The sequence below is a fragment of the Gallinula chloropus genome (genome assembly GCF_964237585.1).
Source record: "Gallinula chloropus genome assembly, chromosome: 1".
NCBI classification, from domain to species: Eukaryota; Metazoa; Chordata; class Aves; order Gruiformes; family Rallidae; genus Gallinula; species Gallinula chloropus.
Window position 1 is genome coordinate 41,946,144 of NC_140085.1, and position 10,214 is coordinate 41,956,357.

Consider the following 10,214-nt stretch of genomic DNA (forward strand, 5'->3'; position numbering starts at 1 on the left):
GATGTGTGATCTAGGATCACTACAGTGTACCTAGAGCTTAAATGCAGCCATTTTGTACAAGCTGAAAGGTAGGCTAGTTAAAGGATACAGCAAATCTAGAACCTGAGAAAAGAGGAGTTTGTTACTGAGAATAAAACCTCTGCAAGTAGCCAAATAAAAGTATAGCTCACTTTCCAACAAGACATATGTTGCATATGAGACACAAGACAAAGGGATACTTGCATACAGTTTTTGCAAAAAGCTCAAAATCTGTGCTCTTTCTCTTTGTACTGTCTAATGATATGTCACTTTAAGAACTGGACCAGCCACTGGCCTAAACTGTACTTATGCAACAAAAGTGAGCATGACCACAATGAAAGACAGAATTATATACATAAAGAAAATTTAGGAAAGCCTAACTGATAACTCTACCATGATGTGGGAATTACACCTAAGAGGTTAAAAACACAGGTGTGTGCATATTTCTTATGCAAATAATGTGGATGGAGATGCAATGTGAGAAGCAGCTGGAGGAGGGAGTCACAAAATCACAGAATCATTAAGGTTGGAAAAGACCTCCAAGATCAACTAGTCAAACCATTCCCCTACCACCTCTATTACTAACTAAACCATGTCCCTGTGTACCTCATCCAATCTTTCCTTTAACACCCCGATGAATGGTAACTCCACCACCTCCCTGGGCAACCCGTTCCAATGCCTATCTACTATTTCTGAGAAGAAACTTCTAACCTGAACCTCCCCTGGTGTAACTTGCAGCCCTCTTGTCCTATTGCTACTTACCTGCAAGAAGAGGCTGATAGCCAGCTTATCACAACCTCCGTTCAGGTAGTTGTAGAAAGCAAAAAGGTCTCCCCTCAGCCTCCTCTTATCCAAGCCAAACAGTCCCACTTCTCTCAGACACTCCTCATAAGACTTGTGTTCCAGACCCTTCACCAGTTTCGTTGCCCTTCTCTGGATATGGTCCAGGGCCTCAATGTCTTCCTTGTAATGAGGAGCCCAAAACTGAATACATATTTGAGATGCAGCCTCATCAGAGGTAAGTATAGGGGGAGGATCACCTCCCTGGTCCTGCTGACTACGCTATTCCTGATGCAAGCCAGGATGCTGTTGGCCTTCTTTGCTACCTAGGCCAAGTGATGTAAAAGGAATCAATCACCACCAGCAAAACAATGCCCATCCAGTCCCTAAGCAATGACTCTTAAAAAAATTATCATCCCTAACTGTATTTCTGTATGGCATGGAGTATCTCTTTGGTCAGTTTTGGTCAGCTGTCCCAGCTATTTATAATCCCAATCTCTTTCTCACTCATAGCCTGCTCCCTGGGGTCAGAGTGAGAAACAGCCTTGACATTGTTCAGCAGTAACTAAACTGATGTGTTATCTATCCTGTTTTGGTCACCAATCTGAACAGCACCATGCAGACTGATGTGAAGAAACCTAACTCCATCCCAGCCAAACCCAATACATTTGGCATTCAAACCCATCAGTTAGCTGGTTTTTTTTACTTTCATTCATCCCAGTCTTAGTTATTATCCTAGCAACCTATACACCTGGTGCTATGCTGCAGCGTTCTATAGCCATGACTAATTTAGAGATAGAACCTTTCATCTTTTCACATAATCTGCACCCACATCTCTGTATTCTTTTTTTCTATATTGATTTAATTTATGATAAATTTGAATGTAAAACTTCAGACACCATCAAAATTTTTATAGACTGCTTACATTGATGTGGGTCAAGCGAGTGAATAGGTAGATAAGGCATACACTACACATATTCAAAAGGATCAATAAACTTCCCCTTCCTAGAGAAATTGCAGTCTTACAAAAGGAATTTATTGCTCAAAAATATAATGCAATTATTTCGGCAACAAATTTCTTCGAACTCAGATACTTGATTCCTCTTGTCAGCTATACTTACCTCCTGGAAACAAAAGCCCTTACAAATTCAAAGTTTGTAAAGGAAATTGCTTTTCTCCTTTGCCTTTTGTCTGCCTAACTACAGAAACTAAAAGTGACATAACTGACATCATGTAACAAACCATTTTCTGAGCAGGTGGCTTGGAAATTGTACTAGCACTGTTCTTATTGGCACTGAATGTAATACTTCCAGTAAATTTGCTGTTAATATTTGCACTGTAATTTTCAAAATATTCTTTTATTTCCCCCCACAAAATAACTGTTCAGCGTCAGGAATATCACATCCTTGTTAGAAAAATCATACATAACTGCATGCCACTGCCTTTTTTCTAAGCAGGGGCTAAAGTACAGCATAATTGTTTAAATGGTTCCTGACAATCACATACTTTCTGAGGAAGAACTGAAATGTAGGTAATATTTTTAGACAATCTACAGCTCTGCAACTATTACTTTCTCTTAGTGCAATGCATTAGGTAATGAATGTTCAATGTTTTGAAATTGCATTATTACCTTAATATTAGAATTGAAATGTCTCACTAAACACACTGCAGCTGCGAATTCCTTTTCCTTGCAGCAAGCTCCAGTTCCACTGCTCTGCCTATGAAGTAAACCACTCAATCCATGCATAACGTCATTAAAATCTGAGTACTCCATAAAGATGCTGGATTCTTGCTTAGGAAATAAAATTGCAAAGTTAGAATGACAGTTCATGCTTCGCTGTGTTCCATTTAGAATCTCATCCTAGAAAACAATGATTAAATTAATATTTTACATTTCAGGCTGGTAGAAAACAAATTCTATTACACTAAAAGGCAAAAGAATGTTTAAAAATTATTAATTTTCATATTGAAGCTTTCCTCTTAGATAACAAGCTAGATGTACTTATTTCTTCATTTTTGTAAGTTTTTGGGGGTTTGTCCTATTATTTCATGGAAATTTCACTTTTCCTGAAAACAGCTGCCTATGAAATTCAAAACTTAGGCCATTGTTTGATTCTTCTTCTTCTTAAAAAAAAAAAAAGCTTTGTGATTCAACATTGTTATCTAACCATAGGCTTATGACTCAATTATCTCTGTTGGTAAGTCATGGAACAGAAGTTTTTTAATTACTTGCAGTATTTTTTTGAGAAATGTTAGTGTGACTTTAGGGAAAAGTACAGGACAAAAGTACAGGACAAACTTTATGTTCTTTATAATTCAGTAAAAAGGCCTTTTATCTTAATAAAATGGTCCTAAAGTTAATTGAACCCTTTAATGATACAAAGTGTTCTGCATAGGTCAACGGAAATTTTAGCAGTGATGCATTTGGTTAGTTGAAATAGAATAGTGGAAATTCAGGCCCAAATCTTCAGGACTCATGTCCCTGTAAAGCCTTATTGACCTCACCAATGTTTATAATTGTTGCTTTTATTAGAAATTAAGTAATCTTTGCTTCTACTTGCAAAATTTCCAGGGTGTGTTTAAGGTGTGTTCTCTGAAGAGAATGTTAGCAGTATCCAAGAAGAGTTCCTCAAGGTGCTGAAGGTTTTAAAGGCTGATGGTTTCACATCAGACTGTAGATATCAAATGCAAGATCACGAGACCTTTATAAAAAAGGTATGGTTTTGATTAATAAAATAAATCAAATTAAGTGCTGTTTTATGACCTTTAACCACTATTCAGGGAAAGCTAATGCTGTTGGCTGACAACAAGCCAATCTTTCCTGTAATGACAGCTATTAAATCCATGAGAAATCAAGTCACTGTCCAATTCATACCAATTAATCAGATACCTTGGCTAAGCAGAAATAATATCCTACTTTGTTACTGGGACCTATAGTAAAATGTAATGGCTGTACTAGGGATGAGTTTAGCAGTAAAACCATGGGTTTATGCCAAAATTTCTTTCCCTTTGTTATTTGTGTTCCAACCTGGTTTTAATTAGAAAAAATATTTAATGTTATAATTTCGAGATATCCATGATAGTTTGGAAAAAAAAATCAAACAAATACATTGTGGTCTTTTAGAGCATCTGCCATTAGTGAAAGATAATATCATGAATGGAACATTATACAACAAATGCTCTGGAATTAAAACATCAGCTGAGAAGGAAATATCTAACAAATAAATTGCTTTAGAACGTATTACTTTGTCACACCAAGGCAAATATGTAAATTATAATAATATGTTTCTGAAGGAAGGAGGAGTACTTCAGTGGGGAGGAAATGAAGCAAACCAAAGGGCTGCATCATACCTTAGGGCACTTAACCTGACCCTGCCAAAGATACTCTCTTTAAAGAACTTGTTCAAAGATCTTATGAAATTCCCTAGAAGGAATTCTTAGATGGAAGGTTAGTGGAAGTTTTACCAGAAGATTAGTCAAATTTAATCATCTTGTTTACAAGTTTATATAGTTAAAGTTATAAAATATTCATCAGGCTTTAGGTATTCAAATATCTATTCGATTTCTCTCACCATCTGATGGGTTAGTGGCACCTGGTGGCTATCTCATGTAAGTTATGACATTTTTCCAATGAATAGACTATATGTAATGATTTTACTTACAGATGGTTTTGTCAAGTTTCCATCTTGACATAATTTATGGAACAGCCCAACTGACAGGGCTCTTGGGCTGTGTCAGGTAGTCCAAAGGGCTGCTATGGTTTTAGATTTTTGATTAACATATTACCATCCAGTTTTCTCACACTGTAACTCTGAGCAGCATTAGCCAAGGGACAGTAGCTCTTCGTGGTATGAGACTGTGACTCCTTGGTGAGTAATGAAGGACACAAGAACTGAGCTTGGGTAGTAGAGGTAAAAACTTTACTGTGCAGATAGGCAGGGCGAGGACAGGTTGGGTGTATACAAGATTAACTTCCTCATATGGAAACTGTGCAAAATCGATCCACGTCACTCCCAAAGGACTGAGTATGCATGGTGCTGCTTTTGAGAATGACCACTCTAGGGGCATATTTTGTAATGAACTTTCCTGCTTCTTTACCACTGTACAAACATTTGCCTTGTAAACCTCATAGATAACATCATAAACAGCACAGCACATCTCTCCAATATAATATAATATGTTCTCAGCAGAACATCATATCTACAGTAAATTTCTTTAGAGAATAAAATAATATATTCTTTGCATATATGATATATTTGAATTATTCCACAATCATAGCAAAAAAAGACTAAAATCACGTGAAGCAGCTGAAGATTGATCATCTAAATTAGGCAAAGATTAAAATCTCAGTAGATCTCTCAATATTTCAGACAATCAAAATGTTATCCAGTGGAAAGAGCAAGTAAACTTCAGCATGAAGAGCAGTGATGGAAACCAGTGTCATGGAGAATGTGCTGTTTCAGTCCTTTTTTGCTTAATGCAATTTCTTCCCATGAGAGTCACTTGTGAAACTCTGCTATTTCAGTAGGAGCAGTACCAACCTGTCCTGGTTCTGTCCAGAACACAGTAACCTTTCCTGAGCAGCCAGCACATGTAAGCTGAGCTGACCAAGGCTGTTTTCCACATCACATGGCATCATGCCCTCATAAAAGGGGCTGATTGGGGAGATGTGGTTCCACGTGGTCCTGGGACAGTCTGATTGCAGTTGGGCATCAAGTCAGTCATTCGGTTGTTCATGCCAGTGAACACTCTGCGTTATCACTGTGTGTGTGTGCATTCTGCCATGGGCTCTGTTGTTGTTCCCCTTGCTGTGCTGTCAGTCACTGTCTTTATCCCAACCTGCAGGCTTGTGTCTATGAGATCAGCACCTGGTGATCAGCTGATGCCCGGGGCTGAACCACCACACAAGCTTAAAACAGAGTATGATTCAGCAGAAGACTAAAGTTCCGGCTTAAGCCTCAAGAAATCCTGGATAATTTTTTATAAATGTGTGAGTGTACCAAGGTGTTTCCTAGAAATGTTAGTTCTAAGATGCTGGTAAACATAATACAATAGAACCATAGAATTTTATAATGGGTTAGATTGGAAGAGACCTAGTTCCAATCCTCTTTCCATGAGCAAGGACATCTTTCACTAGATCTGTTGATGGGTGATGGGGCACCCACAATTTCTCTGGGCATCCTGTTCCAGTGTCACCATCACTTGTAGAGAATTTCTTCCTTATGTCCAACCTAAATCAATCCTCTTTCACTTTAAAACCATTGCACTCTGTCTGTTCATTACATGCTTTGGTAGGAAATATTAATCTTTCTTATAAACCCCCTTTATAAATTGAAATGCCAAGTAAGGCTGAACAGCCTTAGCTATCTCAGACTTTCCTCATAGGAGAGGCGGTCCAGCCCCCTGATCATCTTTGTGGTCCTCTTCTGGACTTGCTCCAACAGCTCCATGTCTTTCTTGTACTGGGAATCCCAGAGCTGGACACAATACTCCAAGTGAGCAGAGTAGAGGAGAAGAATCACCTCCCTTGACCTAGTGGTTACACTTATTTTAAGTACCCATTGCTGGCTTATATCTAATTTTTCATTTACCAACATACCCAGGTCCTTCCCCACAGGGCTGCTCTCAATCAATTCATGCCCCAACCTGCACTGATACTGCTGATTGCTCTGACACAAGTTCAGGACCTTGCACTTGGCCTTGTTGAACTTCACAATTTTCAGATCGGCCTACTCAGGCCTGTCAAGATCACCTTAGCATCCCTTCCCTCCAGCAGATCAATTTCACCATTCAGCTTGGAGCAAACTTACTGAGGGCATACACAATCCCACTGTCTATGCCATTAATAAAGACACCAAAGAATACCAGTTCCAGTACATATCCCTTAGTGACACTACTTGCTACTGATCTACATTTGGATATTGAACTGTCGTCTGCAACTCTTTGGATGCAGCCATCCAGCAAATTCCTTATCCTCTGAATAGTCGTTACATCAACCCAAATCTCTTCACTTTAGCAACAAGGATGATGTATGGGACAATGTCAAAGGCCTCACAGAAGTCTAGATAGATGTTATCAGTTGGTCTTCCCTTATTCATCAATACAGTCACTTGTAGAAGGCCAGTAGATTAGTCAGGCATTATTTGCCCTTGGTGAAGCCATATTGGCTGTCTATTCACTCCCTGTCATCTATATGTCTTGACACAGCTGCCAGGATTCTCTCTTCCATGATCTTAATGTGTACAGAGGTGAGGTTGACAGGTTGGTAATTCCCAGGATCCTACTTTTTACTACTTTTAAAAATCATTGTGATGTTTCCCTTTTTCCAGTCACTAGGGGCTTCACCTGATAATGATTACTTTTCTAATATGATGGTGAATTCCTCAGCAACTACACTGGCCAAGTGCCTCAGGACCCTGGGATACATGTCATTGGGTGCCCTGGACTCGTGTGTGGTCAGGTCCCTCAGATGGTCTCAAACCTGATCCTTTCCTACATTTTCTTAGTACCTGCCTTGAGATTCAGGGATTCAAGAGATGTGGGAAGAGCAATTGCCAGTAAAAAGTGAGGCAAAAAAGTTTGAGTACCTCAGCCTTCCCCATGTTGATTTCAGTGCTTTAATCATGTGATTCATCCCACCATGTTTCAGTTATAGTGATCAGATCATAGATTTCCAGCTACATGGTATCTTCCAGCTCCTCCTTTTTTCTATCCATACTGTGTTCACTGGTATACAGATGCAGTTGGCTGCACTATTGACTGTCATATTCTCTTTGTAGAACTTTTTTGAGAGTTGGGAGGGGGGGCGTTCCTTACTACTCTGGTAGGTGTGCTTATCTACTCTATTGCTTGTGAATATACAAGTGTCATGACTTTTGACCCCACCACCTAAGCTCATTTGTTTTAAAGGGCAATTCACCAAGTCGCCCAATCTTCTGGCTAAGATTCTCCTTCCTCTTCTAGATAGGTAGATCCCATCTCTCCCCAGGAAGTTTTAGTCATTAAAGAATGTCCCATGATCACAGAAGCCAAAGACAAATCCCTGCTGATGACACCAACAACATAGCAGCAGCTACATATCTGCAACCTAAGAATGCGATGAGCAGAGCAGGCTGCAACCTGACTGTCCTTCTTTCCCAAACTACCAGCCAAACTACTGTGCCGCTCCTCTCAGAATCCTCTCCCTGATTAAGTGACTTGTTTGTGGCACTCCTGGTCACAGACTAGTTTTATGAAGCTTCCCATGGTTTGACTGGCTGTGGGGAGTGCCAGCCAGCCTCAGGAGACCTCAAAAGCCTCGCACTCTTCTCTGCATGCAGCAACATCTGCTGCTCCTGTTGCTACTGCTAGCATGAAGCTAAAGCATAAGAGATATTACAGCTGGAAGTATTTTATTTAAACTGATTTTGCAGCAGTTACTTATGAGGAATATCAACCACAAAATTTAATTAAATTTTACTGGTTATTTTTAGCAATGGCAAGGCACACCAGAAATGTCTCAAAGTGTAAAATTAATGTAATGTAAACATGTGATTAGGTTCTTTTAAAGCTAAAATAAACAACCATTAAAACAAATAATATTAATACTTATAAGCAACATGGAGATCCCATAGGATAAAGGCAACTATACAAATGTAAATGTTTATGCTTATCACAATTCTGGCTAATATAAATAATGTGCAGAATGCTATTACTAAAGCATTTGTTAATAGAACTATATATATTTATATATCACCCATCTTTATTCAAAGTGGATTTTGGAGAAAATAGCTATTACAGATATCCTAAAATGTGTCTTTTAGAATCTTTATGAATCTTGCAGTTAATAGCCCTACAGCTACTGTTGTGCCACATAATGGAGAAGGCATCCTCAGTGCTAGACAGGGCTACTGAAAGGAGAGACACATGCATTTTAGCTTTCTTAAACATCCGCTATCTTCCATCTGGAAAACTTGTATCTCAATCAGGCATCAATTTCTATACAATCTTCCTTCAAATAGCAGCATTTTAAAAGATGCCCATGGTTCTGCTTTAGCCTTCGGTACATCTGCATAAAGGCTTGACTCACCCCAATCTTGTAGTCTTCATCTGACATTAAAATGTACTTAAAAATGGACTTGCAAATGCATTACTGACTTATCAAGTACAGATGCACTGATACGTACCCAAAATTTCCCTTGTTCTCAGTTACCATTGTCTAAACTCAACATTTCCCATCTTACCATATGGGCACAAAGCACGTTTTGGCTAGAAAGATTCAGACCACACTGACTGTATTATAGTTTCTAAACATCTGTGTTTAAGAAGATGAAACATTTTGCTAGTGAAAATGCATAAAAATGTTAAGCTTCAGTGCAAAACAAAAACAACAGAAACTCGCAGCAGGTACAGCTGAGTTACAAGCCCATAGAAGTATGGGAGTTACAATAGAAATGCTGATACAATCTTTACCATAGCTTTGTGAACACAGCAAACTGTAATTGTCCCCATTATTAAAGACCTGAACTGGCTGCATGTTTCACAGAACTGATTTTGCAATCTGCTTGTAATTTGTTTTTTAACTACTGTTTCAAAATATTCCTGATTACAGAAAAAGATTCATTGTGTTTGGGTTTTTTTCTGTATCTAGAACTCTCATATTTCCTATAGTACAGCTTCATCTGTTGTCAGTGCTTGAAATTACTTCATTGTTAGTATCACAGATTGCTACCTCATCTCTTTGAGAACACAATAGTGTAAATTGCACTAATAAATTTCTCTCCTCCCATACCTGAGCTTAAGGTTCCTTGGTCATTTCTAGCCCAGACACATTTCATGTCTACGTTTTTCACCTACTGCAAGAGACTGCATATATTTCCTTTCCTCCCTACCACCCGCTGCTTACAACACAAGCAGCTGAATGGGGGAAAAGTAGCTGTTCTGAAACCATGACTTCTGCATATATGAAAGTGACTAGAGAGATGAATAAAAGGGATAGAAATTGATAGGACTATGATCACTAGCACAGGTTCTGTGTTACTCTTTCGAGCAATTTTATTGAGCCATGAATAAGGCAAGCACAGATTATTTCTCCCCTCTTTCTGCAGCAAAGAGAAAGAGATTTTGTGTGTAAGAATTATAATCTGCTTTTTTACTTTCCACCTCAGGAAACACAGCTATGTACGGCCAATGTTTCTGGCAGAGTCAGCATTAGCTCCTTAATGTGTGGAAACACCAGTCTCTTTGATTTGTGAAATATCTGAGATGACACATCTAGGATGACCTTCTTATCACATCAGTGAACACTCACTTAAAAGTGTCCTACCAGTGCCCACAAAGATGATGTTGAGTTACCCAGTTTGGCGAAGCAGTAATTTCTATATTTTATTTTTGTAAAAAATAGAAATGATTTGTTCCCTTCCAAAGTATTAATGTTA